The 25,024-nt window shown below is 41.6% G+C and overlaps 1 protein-coding gene across 1 annotated transcript in view; it reads right to left on the bottom strand.

The window, feature by feature from the left end:
• CTIF (cap binding complex dependent translation initiation factor) overlaps nt 1-25,024 on the bottom strand; it is a 2,147,727-nt gene that overhangs the window by 1,506,258 nt on the left and 616,445 nt on the right. The gene's annotated exons all lie outside the window — the stretch shown is intronic.

Genomic DNA, 25,024 nt, shown 5'->3' with positions numbered 1-25,024 from the left:
TATCCACTACCTATAACCACATAGCCAGATTCATTACCGGGCTGCCCTACCGCACCCATCACTGCCTAAATCTAAAACACTGGGATGGCTAGAATTGCCCAACATCCTCAAACTCAACCAACTTACAGAGGCATTCAAAATTATAAAACATCCTGAAAAACTCCCTCACTGAACAATATACTTACCCCCTACTCCAATCTAACATCCCTTAGGTCATCCAAAAGTATTCAAGTGTTAACCATTAAATCTACTAACTTTCGGTGGTGAAGCTCTGTATGCCAATTCCATTGGCAAACCCTGGAATGCCCTCCCAAGCAACCTTAGACTTATACCCACTCTCCACCAATTCAAAAGTCAACTCCGAGCTCTATTAAAATCACAATGGCTATGTCCATGCTCTAATCCAGACTAATAGCTCAGGCTCCCATCTCAACCTGGCCTACCTAGGCCTCCACCCAGCCCTTAACTTTAAGGGTCCACTATGTAGCCCTAATTATCCATCTTTACTAACTGATATCACTAATTGAATTTTTTATACTATTACCTACTGTTATATTTTGTATTTTAATGTTACCTGTCTCAATTACCTAAGTTATGTCACTATATTTGTTTATGTACCTCTGTTCTTTGGAGCTTTTCTCCCCGGGTCTCCACTGAAAATGGACATGTATCCAGTTGGACCAACCCGGTCAACAAATGTAAAATAAATAAAAAAAAAAATAGTTCTACTTCATTCGTCTTCAACCTGTGGGATACCGGATCCATATCGGATCTGAGCCGGCAACTTTACTACCATCTGCTCCAAGCTCCTCCCCTTACCCATAATACACCTCCACTACCTTCCAACCCCCAGATAGAGTATGCTGAACCTTATACTGATAACCCGACCTGAAAATATACTTGTGACCTATAACTGCAGCCAGTAGGCTGTTCATATGCCAAGGTCCGGGGGAAGGAGGGAGGGACGGTTGAAGACAAATGAAATAGAACTACTCAGATGGAACATTATGGTGAGTACATAACTTCTTTATCTGAAGTAGTTTACTTCATTTGGTCTTTAACCTTTGGGAGAGTCCCCAGCTACTAACTCCTGGGAGGCCCTCATGGAAGGATATTCCGGAGCACCGCGGAACCAAAGGATGCTCTCCTTCTGGAAGTCAAATCCAATTTCTAATGAGAGATAAATGTATGAGATGAGGACCAAGTAGCTGCAGAACAAACATCATTCAAAGACACTCTAGACCAAAAGGCCGCAGACGTAGCCATGGACCTAGTGGAATGAGCTTTCACCTGACCTGAAGGAGACATGCCTCTGTCCTTATAGACCTGAAGGATGCATGAAGAAATCCATCTAGCAATAGTGACCATGGAGATAGGTTTCCCCAAAAAGGGTTTATAGAAGGATACAAACAATTGATCAGATTTACGGAAATTTTTTGTCCTGTGTAAATAGAATCTTAACTGTTTATGAGCATCCAACAGGTGGAGTTTGTATTCCATCTTGTTAGTAAAATTAGGAAAAAAACACAGGCAAATTGATGGTCTGATTGATATTGACTGGTGATGCCACCTTAGGAAGAAAGGATGGATTGGTTCAAAGGGAAACCCTATCTTTGTGAAAAATCATGTAAGAAACTTTGATGGACAAGGCCTGCAATTCTGATACCCTTTTGGCTGAGGTAAAAGCCACCAGAAAAGCTGTTTTCCAAGATAAATATTTCAGATCTGCTGTTGCAGCAGGTTCGAAAGGCAGAGCAAACAAAGCTTGAAGAACCATAATAAAGTCCCATGGGGGAACAGGATCCTTAACCGGGGGGGGGGGTGGGGTGTAACAAAAAGGTGCCTTTAATAAAGGCTTTACACAGTCTAGAGGCGGCTAGAGAGACAAAATTCTCACCCACGTGAAACTGAGAAATGGCAGCCAACTGAACCTTGACATTAGAAGAACTAGCTCAGTGTTAAAAAATATCAGCTAGAAAATCGAGAATGGTGGAAATAGGAGCCATGAACGGGTCTAAACTCCTTTGAGAGGCCCACAGGGAAAAACTGCAGAATTCTCATGGGTAACCAAACACACGAGAGAAGTGTTATGGTCGCTGCCATCGAGCCTAAGGCGCTCAACACAGATTTCGCCATTGGGAGGCAAGAGTGGTAGATCAGGGATACATGCATCCTTAGGTTTTGTACTCTATCCAAGGTCAGGAAAATTTTGCACTGTAAAGTATCTATCCCGGTGCTGATGTAGTTCATCACCTGTACAGGATCAAGGAGTGGATGCTTTGATTGTGATCCCCAAACGCAGGGCAAGGATCAGGAAATAATCCCTGGTTTGGGAGAGTAGACACCTGGTGGGAGCAGTGAGGAGCCAATCGTCCAGGTACGGATAGACCTGAATCCCCTGAAACCTCAGATGAATCATTACTACTGCCATCACTTGGATGAACACCCTGAGGACTGTGGTGAGACCAAAGGGTAGGGCTTGAAATTGGTAATGATGGACTACTAGCCAGAAGCGGAGGAACCTCCTGGAGCTGCTGTGCATCTTTATGTGATAGTAAGCATCCTGGAGATCTAGAGAGCACATCCAGTCACTCTCTTGCAGTTACAGCATGATGGACTGTAGTGTGATCATCCGGAACTTCTCTTTGGCAACTGACAAGTTCAGGGTAGAAAGGTCCAGAAGTCCCCTGTTTTCTTTGGCACCAAAAAGAACCTGGAGTAGAAGCCTGATCCAGACTAATCTGGGGGGAATGGTTTTGATGGCTCGTTTTTCTAGCAGCTTGGAAATTTCCTGTGCTGCTGCCTCTCTTTGCATGGGTGGTACATCTGGGAGGTGTTTGGGAGATTTGGGGGACCCACAAAGGGGCTAGAGTATCCTCTGGATATGATCTGAAGCACCCAGCGGTCTGATGTTATGGACTCTCATACTGCTAGGTGCAAGGACAATCGTCCCCCAACTGCCTTAAGAGTAGAGCAGTCGGGCCACCTCTCTGGGTTGCTGCCTGGGTCTGTCAGAGAAATATTCTCGAGACCCAAAATTCCTCTGACCCCCTTCTGCCTCTGGGCCAGCGTCCACTCTGTCCTCCCTCTGCCTCTAGTGGAAGAAGAGACCTGAGTGTCCTAGGAATACTGTGACTTCCAGAACCACATCTTCTTTTGCCCTCTCTGGTTCCAGGAAAAGGACCTTTGAGGGTTCGAGAAGTGGATCCCAATGGCAGACAGTGTCTTCCCGCCCTTCTCACTCTGGACTGATGTCTCTTTGACGATCTGACCAAAGACAGTAGAGCCATCATAAGGGGCACTTACAAAGGACAACTTGGAATGTTCCGAAAATTGACAATCTGAGACAGGCGATGCACCTCATGGACATGCCGGACCCAGCCGCCCTAAGCTGCTCCTTCAGTAGCATGTGAAAGGAGTCGCATGGACGTGTTGGAGACTGTATTTAAAGTGGCAATCCTCGCGGAGAACGAGACTCTGTCCTCCTGCGACATGGACTTAGGGGGAGACTCCTCCAGCTCCTTTATCAGGTCGCATTGGAGTCTGGTGACATGGGCCAGGTAGTTCAGCGCCCCAACAGAAAAGGTAGCTGAAGCTTAAGCCCGCTTCCCTAGGCCATCCATCATCTGCGACTCTCGGTCAGGAGGATGAACCGAGGAATTCTCCAGGGCAAGTTCCTTCTTTGTGGCTATCACCATAGTGTTTACGGGGGAGCCCTTGTTCCATGCTGGCCTATCTGTGGGAGGACTCAAAATTTTGTCATGTCTTTCTGGAATTGGTTCCATGGTATCTGGCTCCTTCCATGCCCCCGAGGTTACCAGGTCCACCAAAGGATCCACAGGAGGGGACACCCAGGAAGTAGATGGGCCCATGCCGAAAGCCTACAGGAACACGGACTCGTCAGAAGAAGGTTTGGGGGCAAACCAACCTCCCCATTGGCGCAGAATTTCCATGATGTCTCCAAAGGAGACATCCTCGGGAGGTGACCTAGGGGAACCTTCTCCATCATCCAAGTCCATAGCCTCGGTGAGGGACTCGGGAGAGTCCCAAGTGCCTCCTCTTGCACGTATGCTTGCGTGGCACCTCTCCAAGGGGGCTCTCTGCGGGGAACTTGCAAACCACTTGTTCCTCAGGGAGAACTGTCTGGGCCTCCTCGAACACAGGTTGTCCCTCTGGTAAAATGATGGGGATCGTAGAAAGAGCAGAGGGGGTCTTGGTTGAGTCCAAGGGGACAGTCAAGGGTCTCGATCCAGCAGAGAGAACCCGTTCTACCACAAACGCTGAAGGGGGAGCGAACCTCCTGATAAGCCAATAAGGAGGCCGGTCTCCCGGGATCCAATGAGAGAATCAGAGCCAGGCCCGAAGTGGTCAGAGCTCCGAGGGAGGGAACTTGGCCCAAAAAAGGCAGAGCCGATGAAAAACGTTCCACTCCCTCGGATCCGACACCCAAGTGCCGGCTCCGAGAGCGGTTCGGATCCAAGCTGGACAGATCTGACACGCTCCAGGCAGCTGTTGGCATTGAGGAAGCAGGTACCATCGGCACCGACCCCCTGACTAAAGCCATCCTCAGATCTGAATGATCCGAACCCGATGGATGGATCGGAAAAGGAGATATCGGTTGGAAAAAAGGAAGCAAGCTCCCCCCTCCTGAGGGAGAAGGGGCTGGCAAGATCCCCATCTGAATCAGAGTATGAATGAACCTCCTCATCATTTTATCCATATCAACCTCAAACAAAAAACGGGTGGACCTTGACAAGGCCATGGACTCCGACCTTGCAGGTCAGAGCACCAAGACCCTAGAAGATCAGCGTGTCTCCTCAAGCTCCAGGGAAAACCTTAGAGATAGGAGCCGAGGGGAGTCATGGATCCTTAAATTCTTAACTGGTGAAGGGAGGTCCGGAGGCCTCTTATGTTTTTCCCTCGATTTCGACTCTCTCTCCTTCTCTCTGCCCCTTTTCTGATCCAATTCCACAGGCTTTAACACAGGAGGCCGAGTCCCAGCCTGGGAGGGTGGAGAAGCCAGGGGAAGAGAAGAAGAGGCGGCCACAGCAGCCACTGTGACCAAAGCCCAAGACGAGGCAACAGTCTCAGAATGCGGCCTTTCAGGGCCAACTTGGCCTTCCTGTCTTTAATGGCGCACGGGTTAAACCCCACGCATATAGAGCAGTCTGTGCTCAGATGGGCCATGCCCAAGCACATAACACGCAGAGTGTGGCCATCCGCAGGGGATAACTTATGGCCACACACAGTGCATCTTTTAAATATAGGCTTATCAGCCATGGTATCCTAAGAAAGAATAATGGAAAAAAGAAAAGTTATTTCTTTCTTACTGACAAACACCCACTCACCACACACACACACACACACACACACAGAACACACTGAGGGGGGAAGGGGAAGCAAAAACACACACAACTACTCTAAATTATGCTAAGAACTCTAAAAACTAGAAACTTGATGCATCAAGAGAGGGGAGGAGAAAGGGGAACCTACACTATCATGACCTAAAAATTTAGAAGAAAAAAAAAAGACATTTTAAAGTTTTTTACCCACTGAAAACCTGGAGCTCGAGAGATCATGATGCTTTAGCTATTCGTGGGTTGGAAGGTAGTGAAGGTGTATTATGGGTAAGAGGAGGAGCTTGGAGTGCGGAGCAGATGCTAGTAAAGTTGCTGGCTCAGATCCGATACACATCCGGTATCCCACAGGTTGAAGACCAGACCTTCAGCTTTGATAATCTGTCACACCTAAGTGTCATGTTTAATCATACCCTCACCTCAGGCTTCGTGCCCACTGAGTGGCACACTGCTACAGTTATCCCACTCCACAAGGGGGGGATCCACCTTGTATCCCGGGAACTACCGCCCCATCAGTCTGACGAGCCTGATCTGCAAGGCCATGGAACGTATTATCATGGAACTTATAAACAAAGACATTGGCAAACTTAAAAAACTGGACCCCACCCAGTTTGGGTTCGTGAAGGGCCAATCTTGTCTCCTGAACCGGATTGACTTCTTCGAATCAGTCTCCAGGGCTGTGGACGAGGGTAAGGCAGTCCACACAGCCTATCTGGACCTCACCAATAAACTTACTAAGCTGGGCATTAATCCCTACATCACTAGATGGGTTGCCAACTGGCTTACTGACAGAACCCACAATGTAAAAGTAGCTGATTCCAAATCCAGCTCCAGACAAGTGACAAGTGGAGCACCTCAGGGTTCAGTCCTGGGACCTCTCTTGTTTGGCATCTACATCTCTGAAGTACAGGCCAACACTAAGGGATTCTGGCTAACAAAGTTTGCAGATGACTGCAAACTGGGAGCCATTATTGAATCCCCAAATTATATGGATACTCTACAAAAGGGCCTTACAGAAACAGATGCTTGGTGCCAGAGCGATGGACTCAAGCTCAATGCCAAGAAATGTACAGTTATCCCCTTTGGGAAAAAACATGTACCCGTGAATTACCACATAGGTGGCAGTACACTAAACACTGAAAGTGTGATGAGACTTTGGGACACAGGTGGACAGTGGTCTCACCTTCAATAACCACATCACCACAACAGTCAGGAAATCCTTGCACACCTCATCACTAAGGGCTTTTCATCCAGAAAAAAGGAGGTCATTGCCGTACTGTACTCATCCCTCATTAAACCCATTATAGAATACAACACCCCATTTGGTATGTACCGCTCAAGACATCTGCAACAACTGGAAAGGCCGCAGAAATACCCCACTAAAAGAATCACAGGCATAGAGCAGATGCCCTAGGCTGACCACCTTAAAAAACTCCAGCTATATTCTGTCGCATATAGTCTACTCTGAGGAGATCTCTGCTTAACATACAAGGCCATGTCAAACCCAGAGCTGTTGGACATGCTACACTTAAAGAAATCCCAATCCCTAACAGCCACACGCACCAGGGATCTAAACCTTGTCTTCACAATAAACAAAACATGCTGGAGGGATAGGTTCCTGACCCAGAGACTCCCCAGACTCTGGAACAGACTGCCCATACATGTCAAGCAGAGCGCCTCTTTGGTCCTCTTCAAAAGGAACCTTGATGATTGGATGGGAGAAAGGAAATTCACCCCGGGGATCACGTCAGTCGCCCTGCTAGACAGGGGTCCAGGGAAGTAAACAGTGTGGGAAGAAATAGCCAAGGAATTGTTATGGCTAGGCTTATATAGGCCCAAGGGCCGATAGCCTAGTACCAACCTATGAACCTTTAGTTGTGGAATTTGCTGCTGAGGTTAGCCAAAAAAGGGGAAACAATACAATATCTTGTAAGATATTCAAAGACCAAGTTAACAGTACAGAGAATCTAGCTGAAGAGGCTGAGCAAGAAGTTAGGCTTTTTAGATCTTGCACACATCGGCATCTTAAATTCAAAGCAAGGTACATGACTTTATGGCAAATCGTTGGCTACACATACAGAGTTGGACGCAAAGTTTCCTAATCAATCAGATGCCATCACTCAACTTGAACAGGCAAACTGTAGCCTACAACAAAGGATAACAGCAGTGGAAACTATGGTGGAACAAATGACAGAAAAGCACGTGGATTTAGAGGTCAGAGCCAACTGAAATTCCCCTTGTAGTGAGGGTACTTGACAGGATGGAAGGGTCAGACTGTGCACTGCTTATTCAGACACATTCGACATAGTGGTCTGGGCTGCCAGAGATTAAACTAAAGTCAAAAAGGCGCACATTATTTTTCAGCAGGCAAGAGCAGCAGTGAACAGGCAAGCTTGCCTGATTATTATGAAACTGGAGTCAGTGTAGCTAAACAATGAATATTAGCATGTATTTGGAAGCCAGGCAATGGCCTGTATGATGGGGTATGTGAGGGTTTTTGCTGACCAAGATCACTCTGCCTTGACAAAGCAGAGAGCTAAATTTTTCCCTCATTTTTATGAATGTTGTGCAAAGGGGCTCAGATGTAGACTGCATTACCTTGCTTGCTTGAAAGTGTTCCTACTAGAAAGACTTGGAGCTCATTAAAATTCCCAGGATGCTGTCAATCAAATTAGAGAGTTTCAGAGGCAGCTTAGAGTTACCAGAATGTCAAAAGGAAAGACAGCAGTGAGTAACTAGGTTCAAGAGAGAGGGAAGGCCAGCTGAATCAGCCACTAGCTTCACAGACGTGATTACCCATCTACATAAACAACGGTGACAGAAAATGTCCTGAGTACATGGATGCAGCACATGGTTAAGGTTATACAGAGATGTAAACTCTGGAAAGCCTGATGAATAACTTCTGAATGTTGGACAGTTCTTGACAACGTAGTGCTCTTGTGGTGTGGAGTGTAGAATGAAACTTGAGAAGCAGATGTGGACAGGCAAAAAATTAACCAAGATGTGTACTGTAATGTTTTGTGGAATGGATACATGCATGAGAGCCTATTTGTAAACTGATAAGGGAAGATGGCAAATGGATTTCAGTGAGTAACTAGCGACCCATCCATACCTCTCAAACTGCAGACATTGAAAATGGGTAGAAAGGGCCACTGAAAAGTAGATACATTCAGACAAAAATCTGGACACAATTAGCAAAACATCTGAGTATCAAATAGACGTATCTACGGTGGTGGTGCTGTGGTAGCGTTGTCGCCTCACAGTAAGACGCTGTCTGGTTCGACTCTCAGGTAGAGCATCTTCTGCATGGAGACATGCGTGAATGGGTGTACCTTCACTGAAGGTTGTGCGTCAGGGCTGGCAACTCGGTACCTAAAAATCTACTGCCAATCATTAGCGGACCGGAGTTCCACTGTGGCGACCCCTAACTGGGAAAAGCCGAAAGACACAACAACTTCCAGTTTCCAGTAGGTATATGATTACCACTCAGAAACACAGGTTTAGGTTGAGAGGCAAGTACCAGGCTAGCTGCCCTTCCCAGACTTTTTAAACTTAGCCAGTTTCCCTTTTTGTGCTTTAACTAACTTATCCCACTTGGTTAAAGACTGGCCTTACCCATTCCATGATTGATGATTATACAACACTCCTAATGAGAACAACTGTGATGAGAACATAGATAATTTGAGGGGACCATGCATGGGATCCAAGCTGCACTTTAACATGGACAAGAATGAATCTTGTTTTATATGGATGGAGAGTCTGTTCCAGAGCAGCGGTATCCTCTGCGAGATACACCTGTCCCACCAAACCATTCTGCTGAAGTTGCAGAAGAGGTTTATATTCCTGGAAAGACTTTCTGGTGCCACTTGACTTGCTGATCTGCAGTAAATTCATCAGTATTGGATCAGACAATACCTTGTCTACCAGACAAAGGTAATCTCTTAGCACTCTATAGAATACAGAATATATTGACAGGGGCTTTGAGTATGTCCACGTAGGACATGTTATTTAGGCCTTGTATCCTTTAAGTTTAAAAAAAAAACCAGAGAAATACAAATGCTGTAAAACATAAGCACATTAACTGCTGTATAACAAAATTCAACCACACAAGGTTATTTTATCTTTGTTTCTAAAAAAGGAGACGCAAGATGCATTTTTGTTTAAATTATTGGTGTCATTAGTATGCTGATTGTGAAGTGTAGTTTACTGAGTACTAGATATAAATAATGTGTAATGAAAAGGGGATTCATAAAATTGTATGAATGAGGTAGAATCGGTCCTGACAATAGGTACATTCCTCCAAACTAGGGACATTTGAGAGCTCTGACCCATACAACACACTTCCTAATAATATAATATTCTTAAGCCCAGGGAGGTAAGTAGTCAAGTTCTTATTGGGAGGGTTGTTTAAGATGATTTAAGCACCAGGATGAGAATTACATAGTGGGAATATGGGTATGATTTAGTAAACAATCCTTATGGTAACGAATGGCATTATACAAATGTATAAATGGAAAACTGTGTTGAAATATACTTTAGGCAGTTTGAATGTCAATGGGATTACCAGCCTGGTAGAGAGGAAGAGAATTTTTACAATGATGAAAAATCAAACCAGATATCAAAGCCTTGCAGAAGAGCATGTAACCCCTCTTATCAGAAGTGTTAGATTAGGCAACATAAGGTCATGGCTCCCTTCAGCTGTCAAGGATGGAGAATGGGAATTACCTTATTAGTTGCAGTAATTTACCCTACCAAGTTGAACAAGATATTCTGGGTATTTTATGTGGCAGTTAAATGGATGTGTGGCAGTTAAATGGATGATTAGCAGGACATTATTGACTATTACTATTATCTGTGTGCATATGCCAGTGTAGGTGGGATTGTCAGAGCTAAGGAACAACCATTACTGACATTCCAATAAGTGATTTTTATTTTAATGGGAGACTGAAATTTGAAAACACGGAGTGAGGAGGTCAAAGCTTGAATCTGCCGGCTGTATCCAACTGCCACAAAGTGTGAGGTACTGTATGACAGAACAATGCCAAAGAAGCTGAAAAGTAAGGTGTACAAAATAGTGGTGCAACCAGTACTACGTGGTGCAAGCAGTACTACTACTGTGGTACAGAAACCTGGGCAGTAAAGACAGAGCAGTTGAGGAAACTAGAGGTGATAGAGATGAAGTGCCCTTGGCAGGTGGAGGGCAGCACACAGACATACGAATAAATGAAGACATAAGAGCAAAAGCCAAAGTACCAACAATTACAGAGAGGGTCAAAGAGAACAGATTATGGTGGTTCAAGTACAGATTATGGTGGTTCAAGTACAGAAAAGTAAACAATCTGGTGAAAAAGATTTGGGACATACAAGAAGGCGGCAAGAGGAAGCGAGGGTGTCCAGCAAAGAGATGGATTGTGTGAAAGACCACCTGCAACAGTCAGGCATGGCTGTTGAAGAAGATAGGAGAGTGGCAATGAATCGAAAGAGATGGCAACAGTTGACATGACACCCCAACTTCATGTAGAAAATGGGGAGAAAGGGGATAGATGATGATGCAGGATATAGATTCTCATGCAAGCTAAGTTTTGCGTTCTCAAGAAGAATGGGCATTTAAAGCATATCTGAATACCTATGGATTGATACAAAATGATTTGTCCAGGAGAGAAGGTGCAACATTTCACTTTCTACTCAAAGCAATATAGGGCTTGGTCTAGGCTGGATAGATGTTACGTGGCTATGAAACAAGCTCTCATGCCAAACCATCAACAGTTAATCTTGACATTATAGTCGAATCATGCTCTAGTTTTCACAGACAGAAATGTCCGACAGGTGGAGAGGCAACGGAAGTTTCCAATGACATTACTGAGGAATGCTGGCAAAGTCCTAGTGAAGAAATGCTACAGATGCTGGAAGCTTTGGGACTGTGAAAGCTTAAGGTAGTATGAAGCAGACTTTTAGGAACTTAACATTGTAAGCCACGGTGGTGCAGTGGTAGCGTTGTTGCCTCACAGCAAGAGGTTCTCCCATTCGATTCTCGGCTGGAGTGCTTTCTGTGTGGAGTCTGAATGTCCTCTCCGCGATTGAGTGGCGTTCGAAAGACATGCGTGAATGGGTGTGCCTTCGTTGAAGGTCGGGTGTCGACTGGCACCTCAGCACCATAAAAATTGACTGCCAATCATTTAGCGGACCGGAATTCCTCTGTGGCGACCCCTAACCAGGAAAAGCTGAAAGAAGAAGAATTAGAACAAAACATTGTAGTCTACGCAAAGAGAATGGGGAGAGCATGTGAAGTCATGTAAACTGGTGCTCAAGTTTCAAAAAAGATTAGCTCTGCTAAATTAAGCTGCGCAGGTAGTGCAAAAAAGATAAAATAAAAACAGAATTCCAAGCACTGCGGTGGTGGTGCTGCGGTAGCGTTGTCGCCTCAAAGCAAGACGTTGTCCTGTTCGATTCTCAGCTAGAGCGTCTTCTGTGTGGAGGCATACGTGAATGGGACGTGCCTTCGTTGAAGGTTGTGCGTCAGGGCTGGTAACCTGGTATGTAAAAATCCACTACCAATCATTAGCGGACCGGAGTTCTGCTGTGGAGACCCCTAACTGGGAAAAGCCGAAAGACACAAACAAACAAACAGAATTCCAAGCAGCAGCTTTAAAGAATTTTTAATTTTCAGATTACTCCTAAAGGGTTTAAATGACAAGCATTAATGCTGAGACAAGGAGTAGTACTAATGTATATTCTAGTGGTGTTGAGATGGAGAGATGAATCACTGGGTCAGAAACCTCCAAGAAATCTTGCAGGTTTTTTCTAAATATTTTAAGGGGATGTATTCCCCTGAAATGAAAAGCATGGAAAAGAAATCAGAAATAGAAGAATGTATTCATTCATTCCAACATGGCATGGATCTTAAGGACTCCAATTACTTCGGAGGAGCTTAAGAATGGTCTCTCTCAGCAAACCCCTAATAAGTCAACAGGCTCTGATGGACTCCAGCAGAAATTTGGCAACCAGCAGGAGAAAGTGGTATGCCACAAATGCTTCAATTAATGAATGAGGTCCTGTTGTCATGTCAGGTTCCTCGGTTCTGGAGACAAGCAGTCACATCTTATAATTTTAAAAGAAAGGAGGAGATCCTGAACTGCCATACTCCTACAGGCCCCATCTTGGTTTTAAACCACAATTACTAAATATTTGCAGGTTTAATAGCAAATTCCTCTTTTGATACTTTGGGATTCGATGGGATTAGTTAGGGGGACAGCAAATACATAAGTCAGAATGTCAATAACTGATGAGCCCACAGGTTAAAAAACTCAGCTGTGGATTCCAAGCCTTAACACCAAAAAGACATTTCAGAGTGGAGTGTTTTTTCTTTGCTTTTTTTTTTCCAGTCCTGGAAGCCACAGGTTTCCAGATTAATTTTATTCTTCTACTGGAAGCAATGTATAGAGGGGGGCTGGAAGAGGATGAAGAGATCTGCAAAGTTAAGAGCCTTCAAATTTGTCCAGGAATACCAGACAGTGTTGTCCACTTTTCCCCATTATTATTCATTTTACATTTAGCACCTTTGGTTAGAGATGTATGAAAATCAGGCATAAGGGGGTATAATCTTGGGCGAACACTTGAAAATAGCACTCGTTACAGATGCCATACTTCTCTAATTAAACTTTGACAAAAAACAGATACTCTTGTCTGAACGTTTAACAAGCTTTACGGAGTTATTGCACAAACAAGCTTTAATGAGTTATTGCACAACAAAATGAACGCAGTCAAAACAGAGTTGATGATGCTTTAAGAGCTAATGCAGGCAGTGACGGAATGATATTCTTTTTGTAGAAAGCACAAAAAATTGAAACACTTGTGGATATGGTTGGCAGGTTCATGAAATGCCACCAATAGGGTGGCATGGCAAAGTCAACAAAGAATAACTGATTTCTTTCATAGGTAGGAGATACTGAGTCTGAATTTGGATCAGCGGGTGGCAGCAGTACAGATGTTTATTTGACTAAAGTTAATAAATCTATATTGGGCTCTAGCAGGCCAAATGCCAAAAGCATTGTCTGCCACTCTGAAGGAGAGATTAAAACAGTTTATATGGAAAGCTAAGACTCCAAGTATATGGTGGGAAAGAACATTACTGGTTAAGAAACCCAAGGAATTGGGGACACCGGATATGGAGCTGTATAGGCAAGCAGAGTTACTAAAATTCTTACAGTTGCTGCCCTTAGCCGATTATCAATCATCCTGCAAGATGATGATGACAGACTTCCTACAAGGAAAAAATGGAATGCATTTGTTTTACTGTGGGGATATTCCAAATCTGTTATGCAGGACAATTATAAGAACATTGGCTGATAAATTTACATTGGGGGTCACTCAAGTTCACATTTACAATGGTTAAATATTTCAACCCTAGTAGGGCAAGGGAAGTATGACAACAGGAATAACTATTTTGAAGACAGGAGATGCTAAACAAATTTGAAATATTTCATCTCCTCTTGGTGGGAATCAATTTGCTTGAGAAGAGGGTTTTGACTGAAATTTGCAATGGACAATATTAATACATGGTTATTAAGGCCAATTATCATGGCGGCAGTGAAGTAATTAAGTTTGAGGAATGCAGTGGGGCCTGAACCTGGGACTGTACCCTGGGTATTGGCTGTCAGATATTTCGATTTGGTTGAAAGATATTTGATGGCTGCTGTTTATTCAAAATTATCAAAGTTACAATAAGTTGCTACTGATATAAGTAACTCATGGTCTGAATTATTGCTGGAGGTCATACCCTACAGAAATGGGAGTAGGTCCTACAACTGCACAGAGATCGTACAAAATCCCAGAGATATAGTTTTTTTTTTTTTTTTTTTGGTCTGGAAAAGCTTCAGATATTTTACATTCCAGGTAGGTTGCAAAATATGTCCCCTCAAATACAGCAAAAAGTTACTCAAACTGAGATAAGCAGAAGAACAAGAAAAACAGCATTTTTAAAGCTGGAACTTTAAATGTAGTAGTATTTAAAATATATAGTCCCTAAAGTAAATTGTGTTGCTACTAAAACTGGCTGATGGCTAGTGTCTTCTAGCTTCTTCTAATATCTATATTTGTTTTCATTGAAACCTTCAGTGTACTTGTACTATAACCTTAAACACCCAGAGACTGCTATCCATATCTTTGCTGTAGCAGAAACTCGGGTACCAGAATACAGTGCTTAGCAAAAACTGACATATGAAAGTCACTGCACCTTAGCTCTGGTGGCACTAGTCTCAGAAAAAATACTGTTGTTCATGCATACGTCTTCCCAACTGGCCACATGATGAGAAGGGGTGGAGGATTTACCAGACCACACCTCTCCACTGTCTTCAGACTGACACCATTTCTTATCAACTAGGTTTTGCATATACAAGAAAGGATGGGTCACACACCAAACAGCATCTTTCATAGGTCACAGTTACCAAGTTGAAACACTTTTTTAAAGGAGGAAGCACAGCAGTGGATATTGCAGTTAAACCTCCATGCCTGGAAAATACTACTGACATGAAAGCTATCACAGTAAGGGAAGGTTTCACTGTATCCAGGATATGATCCATTGCAGCAAATTGTAACAGACTGCTTTGGAATGTTTTAAACAAAATGAGAAGAGTATATATGCAGTCTTGAGGTTGACAGACAATGCTGGGTCTCAGTAAGCCTTTGCAAATGTGTCTTTAGCAGGCTGAACACATTCTAGTATGTGCTAGAATAGCACAGCAATTAGCATACAGCAGATCCCTGAGAAGACTGATCTTTGAAGACAGATATCCAAGACCGGAAAGCCCCTATAACTTTTTTTATTCTGTTTCAGGTCTTGTGAAAAACTGTTTTTAGTTAGAAGCAAGATGGCCGTTACAATGATAAAAATCACAGCTACAGTAATGAGGCTTCACTGACACCAGTTCAGATGATGAAAGGGTATTGTTAGCTGAAACAGTGTAGATAATACTGGCAATCTGGTTATGCAGAAAGATCAAGGCCTTAAGGGTCTAGTAATCTAAGCAAATATTCAACATCTTAACAAAGCTTCAAAACTGAGAGGGGCCAGGGGTTCAGTCAGGTCAGTGAATTCAATGCCAAGACCCTGATGTTGCTAGAGACAGTTACATCATCATAAAGATCATGACTGCTATACCAAGAGATAATGAATCCAAAGTGTAATTCTGTACAGATATATTCTGCAATGGGACAGGACATGGCTTGAAAGAATACTGGCAAGAATTTGCCCTGTAGTAAACAGGAAAGGGATCATATGACAACCTCCACTAAATGACTCATCATTCTTCTTAAAGACTAGCAATGTTGCCATTCCGTCAGATCTACAATATCACTGTTACAATTCAGAGAATATGTTTGTGGAACTTCAGTACCAATTCACTGCCTCCAGCCTTAAAAGTTTGGCCAGTATGCCATCCCAGTCAGCAGCTTCATTGGTCCAGCCCAAACGGCCCACTGTATTTCTTGAGCAGTAGGAGTATTAGCATAGCTATATTTTACTTACAGTGCTGAGTAAAAGACTAACAGCATTAGCTATAGAGGGCTGAAATTAGTAGCGTCAAATACTTATTCTGATCATACAAGTACAGTCTTCTACCAAATTGTAGACAACCAAGCTGCTGGCCACTAAATTTCTCCTCCAGTATTCTGCTCTGTCTTGATTCCTCTACATCCCAATAAACACAGTACAGGGCAGTCTTTCAAAACTATACTTGTCCAGGGGGCATAGCTAAGATGCCAATTAGATAACAGCATAAAAAGTTTGCTCTACCTCTTTTCATTTTTTTCTGACTGGTTTATTTAACTTCATACTAAAAGAATTGTCTTCAAAATACTCTTTATAAAACAATAAAAAAGGAGTGAAGAATATTCAACAAGAAAAACATTTTTTGAGGACTTTTTACTGATTTTTTTTTCCTGTCATAAGTTTTTTTCAGCTAAGTGCAGTCATGAGTCATCTTAAATCTTCCACACATGAAAATGGGATGAAGAAAGAATTACAGTCTCTGGTATCTAATATGCAGGAAATATCAGATAAAATAGGCAAATTTAAAAGCAAAATGGATACTATAAAACAAGAAAATAAAACAAATTGATCTACTGAATGAAATCAATAAACATTCAGATCAAATTACTTTTATGGAGGAATCAGTGAATGATGTAAATGTAGATTAGTTGAAAATGAAAGTCAAGTTGAGTACCTGTGGAAACAGAATACTCTTCTTTTGGAAAAAAGTGGATGATCTTGAAAGCAGATCTAGGAGAAATAATATAAGAATGTGTGGTGTGCCTGAGAAAGAAGAAGGTGACAATATGATGCATTTCTTGAATATTTAGCTTCCAAAAACTTTGAACATGCCAGAGTCATTTTCATTTGGGATTAAAAGGGCATATAGGTCTCTCTCAAACAATACAACAAAAAAATCCATCACCACCAAGATATATAATTGTCAAATTAATTTCCACACAGGATAAAGACTTGGTCCTAAGAACAGCTTGGTCTAACTCTCCAATAACTTTAATGGGAAAACAATCAGGTTTGACAATGACTATATATACACAGTAATATATAAAAGGAAAGCCTGCATCCTATTAGTGAAAAGTCTTAAGAAATCAAACATAAAGGCTCAAACCTTAGTTTCTGTAAGAATCAGAATGCTCTTAGCAGATGCTCAAAAAACATTCAACACACTAAATGAAGCCCTGGACTTTTATTTATTTGACATCTGCTGACCGGGATAATCAGACTGAGCAACTGCCCTGTTTCAGTAATGGCAAGGGGAGAAAAGCTCCACATTACAAAATTTAACTTAGAATTAAGATACACAAATACAAAGTACAAGTAATTAAAAACAATGATTTAACAAAAATAAAGATATCCAAGTTAAGAAGTAAATCTGTGGTGGGTGTTACTGATAGAGGAAAGACAAAATTAACAATAACTTGCAGATTAATGCAAACAAGTGTAGATAGAATAGAGCTAGGACCAGGTTAATTGCTGAGATCTGGTAGTTTAAAGAAATGGACTGCTCTCAAGTAAGTTTAAAAAGACACACCATTAAGAATGCATGGGCAACAAAAGGAAATACCAAAAATTCAAAGAAAAGTAATAACATCTTTTTCTATGTTTTTGTTTGATCTTGTCTTTTGGACTACTACTGACATTATTAATATGTTATAAAAGCATTGTTTCAGCAGACATTGAAGCTCTCCAGATTTGGAAAGGTAAAGCCTTTTTGTTTTCATTAAGTATCTAGAAAACAGTTCAAGCACTAAAAAGATGGCCACTGAGGGATATATGTTTATAAGACACAATAATATCCAGATAAAATCCTTGGCTAAACTAAAATAGACTGTTGCAGCCTGATTGGTAACATTTAACTCAAAATAAGCATTTACTCCAATATCACTACCTTGAGACAATTTAAATCTATGGGAGAAACCTTTGTTTATGTTTAAACATAAATAAGCTGTGTAACAATGTTTTGTATGACTAACTGCTTTCTGAAATTATTGGGTTTGATTGACTTAAAACATTCAGGTCTTATTTGTGCTTTGAAAATGCATCCGGAACACTTCAATATGCCGTAGTATCTTTTAAACGCTTTTCTGTGTTATAGAAAAGCCATTTAAAAAAGCAAACAAAATGGATTATTTTAAGTACAGCTCACACATGTTTAAGAGTCTCCACATCCTGTGACAGCTTTTAGGATGCTTTTCCTGCTTCTACATGCAATTTGTACCTTGTTTTGTTCAGCAAAATAAGATTGTAAAACCCCCAAGCCAAAAGAAGGGAAGCTGAAGCTGTGCAAACAAGGGGAGTTACCAAGAAGCTAAAGATGACCTTTGACCTGTAAAACAGGACACTGCAATGGACGACTAAGCTGAAGCCTTGAAGTAAATATAATTACTGTTTTTGAATGTTTGAACACTTACAATGTGCTATACAAGTAAATTTAATGTATTACATATTTTGTCAAAACAAATTTAAAAGATCAATTAAAATAATTAAAAAGAAAGAAGCAGTTTAAGTTATACTGAAGCAGCAACAAGAATATTTAAAAAATGGTTTAGATATAAACAGTGTATTTTCATCTGATTTGAAGAATTTTGATTTAAAAGTGAATGCCTAGTGTCATATTATACATACAGATAGTTTATTTTCACTTGATATTTAATTAAAAATGTATTTAAGACTGTATATAAAAGGATTAGAGGGGAACAAATGGTGATAGTAAGGTTAAACATGCATAGACTTCAATATCTTTGTTAAATTATATGAGTGAATATTTAGTTTTCAAAGCTGTTCAATTATTTTAAGTTGTACACGTATTAAGCAGTTAGTGTCAATATTTATGTTATACTTCTAAGTGGTTGCTGAATCTTTAGTTTAGAAGATTATATGTCTACTGAAGTATAATTTAAAACTGATGAATATGTACTGATACTCTGCATACAAATTCAGCTTAAATATACTATAAATATTAGAATGTTGTTCATAGGTTGGTACTACGCTATCGGACATAGGCCTATAGAAGCCTAGCCATAACAATACTCTGGCTATTTCTTCCCACACTACTTACTTCCCTGGACCCCTGTCTAGCAGGGTGACTGACGTGATCCCCGGGGTGAATTTTCTTTCTCCCAACCAATCATCAAGGATACTTTTGAAGAGGGCCAAAGAGGCACTCTGCTTGACATGTATGGGCAGTCTATTCCAGAGTCTGGGGAGTCTCTAGGTCAGGAACCTACCCCTCTAGCATGTTTTGTTTATTGTGATGACAAGGTTTAGATCCCTGAAGTGTGTGGCTCTGAGGGAATGGGATTTCTTTAAGTGCAGCATGTCCAATAGCTCTGGGTTTGATATGGCCTTGTATGTTAAGCAGAGATCGCCTCTGAATAGATGATATGTGACAGAGTAAAGCTGGAGTTTTTTTAAGGTGGTCAACGCAGGGCATCTGCTTTAGGCCTGTGATTCTTTTAGTGAGGTATTTCGGCGGCCTTTCCAGTTGTTGCAGATGTCTTGAGAGGTACATACCAAACGGGGTGTTGTATTCTATAATGGGTCTAATGAGGGATGAGTACTGTGGGATAATGACCTCCTTTTTTCTGGATGAAAAGCACTTAGTGATGAGGTGTGCCACACAGGATTTCCTGACTGTTGTGGCGAAGTGGTTATCGAAGGTGAGACCACTGTCAACCTGTGTCCCTAAGTCTCTTATCACACTTTCAGTGTTTAGTGTACTGCCACCTATGTGGTAATTCACGGGTACATGTTTTTTCCCAAAGGGGATAACTATATATTTCTTGGCACTGAGCTTGAGCCCATGGCTCTGGCACCAAGCATTATTGTAATAAGTATTAACAACTGTACCTAAAACTATAATGTTATGAGATAAGTGTTTACTTCTATTCAAGATTATACAAGATATAGTCTTTGATTATTTTACTGGCTTATTGATCAGAATTGCGTAATGGAACTTTACAGTGAGCATATTTTATTTGCATATTTTGGGAGAATAGGAACTGAACAACAGTTTTAATGCACTTAAACTGACAGATTATATGAATCAGCAATTAAATGCTTATTAATAAATAATATAGAAGTAGCTGATTTAATTTTGCTGTGTGGTAGTATCATTAAATTGTAGAAATACAGGTGAAATTCACTTGGTTCAGTGTTAGAAATTATAAATATTCTCAATTTCTTTAGGCACATATAGGCATATAAAGTGCTTTATGTCAAGATATTTCATTTGTATAGCATACTTTTAATTACTGAATGAAAATGAAGTTATTAAATAGTAATATAGTATCTTAGTCTAGGTCATTGGTCTGCAACCTGCGGCTCTGGAGCCGCACGTGGCTCTTTCACCCCTCTGTAGTGGCTCCCTGTAGCTTTGAAAAATAATGGCCACTCTACCACACACACACACACACACACACACACACACACACACACAAACACACACACAAACAAACACACACACAAACACAGTGATCGAGTGATGGACTTTAAATACTGCTCTTAAAACCTTAGAAACTTGCCAGTATAACACAATTTCTGTTGCCATGCATTCAGCGCATGCAGAGCGATTGAGTGATCCCCTGAAAGGTTTCCATACTTCTCAAAGTCTTACCACAAAAAATCAGGACAGAGCCACAAATAAAGGGAAACAAAAGAACAAAAATAGGGACGGACTTTAAACATTGCTGTTATAAACTTAGAAACTTGGTAGAATAACATGGTTTCTGTTAACGTGCATTTTCCACACACACACACACACACACACACACACACACACACACACACACACACACACACTTGCCTCTCAATTGTGCAGATTTTCACAGAATGTCCTGACTTTTGTTTCATATTTTTGGTTTGTTTCTCATAAAATTGTGGTTTTCTGGCAAATCGTTGAGAGCTGAAGTCTGAAAAAATAGACATCTGAGTTTCAGACTTCATACCCTTCAAAAAATTCATGCTAATGCAAAATCTGTTCTTCTATTATCTTTCTAAGTACGTAAGAGCAATATTTAAAAAGTGACCCTATTATTTTTGGGCCTTTGTGCCCCATTTTTTTATGACTCTGTCCAGATTTCTTGTTCTAAGAGGTCAAGAGATATGACACACACACACACACACACACACACACACACACACACACACACACACTAAGAGCAATCCCAACAAAGGGACAAAAATAGGGACTGATTTTAAATACTGCTCTTATAAACTTAGTTCTTTTATGTTTAGTATAACTATATATTAAACTTTATAACCTTTATGTTCATTTTAGGGGTCAAATAGGTTTTGCGGATCCCGGTGAATTTTATTTTGTAGGAGAAGGACCAAAATGGCTCTTTTGATGCTGAAGGTTGCAGACCCCTGGTCTAGGTTATTAATGACTTTCTTAATATATGAAATAGTGAAAAGAGACACACAGGTGTTATAGTGATTTGATTACTTCATGTGATTTACACTCTTACAAATTTATATATTATAAAATAAAACAATGATGAGAGAGATCAATTCATTACAAAAGTATGTTTGATATCTATAATACAAATGTTTGTTTTGAAATTACAGTTCATTCTGATGTAAGTTATTAGGAAATTTGATGTCATACTGATATATTATTAATAAATAAACCTATTTCATTTGATACTTAATATATTTAAGTTAAAAGAAAAAGTACAGTTTTGTACCTACCATAAATGTAGATGTTCGAAGATCCACATTGCTGCAGTCCTTACACTTGGGGGTAGTCCGCTGTCCTCGGTCGGCCCGAATATCAAAGTATTAGGCTGACGTCGGTCAAGGCGCTTAAGACTGACATCAGAACGTCAGGGTACAAATGCGCATGACCGACGTCATATCCTCAGTCTTTTCTTGCCCCAGATGTCAGAAGACCCTAAACAGAAAGGTCAAAACCAAAAAGACAGCAAAAAACAACCAACCACCCTTGCACTAATAATATGAACAATATATACAATATGTACAATATTTACAACCCAAACCACACAACCACCTCTAACAACAGAGGGGAAGGAGGGAGGGTAAATTGGACTGCAGCAATGTGGATCTTGAACATCTACATTTATGGTAGGTACAAAACTGTACTATGTTCTTCATCTCACATTGCTGCAGTCCTTACACTTGGGTAGAATCCCAAAGCAGAGGTAAGGGAGGATGGCAAAACTATAAAGAAGTAGGAGCTGCCAAAATGCCCTGTAAAATAGCAGTGGCAAACCCAGCCCTAGATTTAGAGTAAAGTGGAAGGTGGTAATGCTTAGAGAAAGTATGCACTGAACTCCAAGTAGCTGCCTCCAAAATATCTTTAGTTGCCACCCCCCTTAAAAAAGCTGTAGAAGTGGCAGTAGCTCTAGTGGAATGAGGCCTAATCCCAGCTGGAACCTCCTTACCATGATGGGAATAACAGAAAGCAATACACAACCCAATCCACTTAGAAATAGTTTGTTTTGACACAGGCTTGCCCTGAGAACCCAAAGCAAAAGAAACAAACAACTGCTGAGACTGCCTGAACCCTTTAGTTCTGCTCAAATAATATTGTAATTGCCTGTGTATATCCAAGGTGTGCAAAATCTTTTCCCCTTTATTTTGGGGGTTTGCATAAAAAGTAGGCAAATGAATAGTTTGGTTTAAAGCCACACTAGAAACCACCTTAGGCATAAAGGAAGGATTAGTACGTAAAGATACCCTGTCCTTATGGAAAATTAAGAAAGGCTCAACTGCCATAAGGGCCTGTAATTCAGAAACCCTTCTCGCAGAGGTAATGGCCAACAAAAAAGCAGTCTTCCATGATAAATACTTCAACTCAGCAGTAGCTGCAGGCTCAAAAGGTTGTAGAGTGAGTTTCTCCAACACAAAATTGAGATCCCAAGCAGGAGTAGGAGCTCTACGTGGGGGTCTTATATTCTTTGCCCCTCTAAGGAATTGCTTAAACAAAGGATGAGAAAACAATGGTGGATCACAGTCATAGTGAGCAGAAATTGCTGCAGCATGAATCTTAATAGAAGAGAAGGACAATCCTTTGTCCAGTAACTCAGCAAGATATTGAAGAGCCACACTTAAATTAGGCTTAGCAACATCAAATTCCTTTGCTGCACTCCAAAATAAAAATCTCTTCCATTTATCTGCGTATACTTTCCTTGTACTAGGCCTTCTGGCCTCCAAAATAACATTCAAAACTTGCTGCGGAAGCTGAGACCCTCCAGGGTTTAAAACAGAATATGCCAGTCTGTTAGGTGAAGAGAGTGAAGTTTGACATTGAGTAAATGACTGTTCTCTTGAGACAGCAGGTGTGGAATCGAAGGCAAAGGCCATGGAGGCTCCCGAAGCAGACTTCTCAGTAATGGGTACCAGTGCTGTCGAGGCCAATCTGGAGCTATTAGAATCATCCTTGGCTTGTCCTGTCTGACCTTCAGGAGTACCTTTGGGAGGAGAGGCAGAGGAGGAAAGGCATACACATGAAGATTGCTCCAATTGAAAGAAAGAGCATCCACTTTCCAAGCTGTGGGATGAAACCTTTTTGTGCAAAACTTTGGCAGCTGGTAGTTTAGTGGAGAAGCGAACAGATCTATGTCTGGAGTTCCCCATGACACTGTCAATTTCTGAAATACAAGAGGATCCAATTTCCACTCGTGGGGATCCATAATTCGTCTGCTCAACACATCTGCTAAGGAGTTCTGTGCTCCCGGCAGAAACCTTGCCTGAAGATTGAGCTGTAAACTGAGAGCAGTCTCCCACAAAATCATTGCTTGCCTGCATAGAGGATAAGAATGTGTTCCTCCTTGCTTGTTGATGTACCACATGACAGTTGTGTTGTCTGTTAGAACCAACACCTGCCCTGGAAGAAGTAAATCCTTGAAAGCTATTAATGCAAACTGGACTGCTAACATCTCCTTCAAGTTGATATGTAGATGTTGTAGTCTGGCAGGCCACGTGTCTTGTATCCACTTTCCATTTAGATGAGCTCCCAAGCTTTGTCTGAGGCATCTGTCGTTAGAATCTGACTCGCCTCTGGCCGGGTCACAGAGAGTCCCTTGTTTAGGTGACATTCCTGAGCCCACCACAAAAATTCCTTTCGAATGCAAGGTATTATCTGAATGACAGTGTCCATATCTTGGCAGTGCTGTGTCCATACATTTTTGAGATACCATTGTAGCTTCCTCAAATGCAGTTTGGCATTGGGAAGTACCAGAATACAAGATGCCATGAACCCCAAGGCTTGAAGGACTGTCCTTGCAGTCAGCCTGGACTGATGAGACAATTGATGGAAGTAAAGGGAAAGATTCTTTTGTTTGTCCGGGGTCAAAAAGGCCATCTGGGATGCTGTATTCAGTCTCACACCCAGAAAGCACAAGTCTTGAGAGGGTACTAGACTGGACTTTATTTCGTTCACAGAATACCCCAGGCATCTTAGCACTGCTATCACGTATTGCAAATGATGAAGAAGCTCGTCCTTCCTTTGGCCAGAATCAGGCAATCGTCCAAATAAGGATAGATCTGTATTCCTTTTAGCCTGAAGAAAGCTATCACTGGAGCCAGAACCTTTGTGAACACTCTGGGCAGTAGATAAGCCAAAGGGCAATGCAGAGAACTGATAATGAGAAGTCCCAGCTCGAAAACGCAGATATTTCCTGCAACTTAGCCTGATAGGAACATGAAGGTAAGCTTCCTTGAGATCCAGAGTCACCATCCAGTGATCTTTGCCCAGCAGAGGTAAAAGCTGTTGTAACGTCAACATTTTGAACTTGGGAATGTCCAGATAAGTGTTGAGGATAGATAAATCCAAAATTGGTCTCCACGTGTTCCCCTTCTTTGGTACTAGGAACAGGCGAGAATAAAATCCTAGGCCTACTTCTGGCAGAGGGATCGGCTGTATGGCCCCTATTTGCAGCAGCAGAGAAATTTGTTTGTGAGCCTCTATTCTTTGCTGAGGAGGAACGTCTGGCATGCCTTTGAAAGGAGGCAAGGTATGGAAATAAAACCTGTAACCTTGGTGTATAATATCCAATACCCATCTGTCCTGGGTAATTAAACTCCAATTTTCTTTGAAGAGTGCCAACCTTCCTCCCAAAGGTGCTGCCAGACAAGAAGGCTCTGGCAGCTGAAAAGGTAG

Source organism: Protopterus annectens, chromosome 1.part1 (genome assembly GCF_019279795.1).
Source record: "Protopterus annectens isolate FY-2018-M chromosome 1.part1, PAN1.0, whole genome shotgun sequence".
NCBI classification, from domain to species: domain Eukaryota; kingdom Metazoa; phylum Chordata; order Ceratodontiformes; family Protopteridae; genus Protopterus; species Protopterus annectens.
This window is presented reverse-complemented; position numbering and strand designations above follow the sequence as displayed.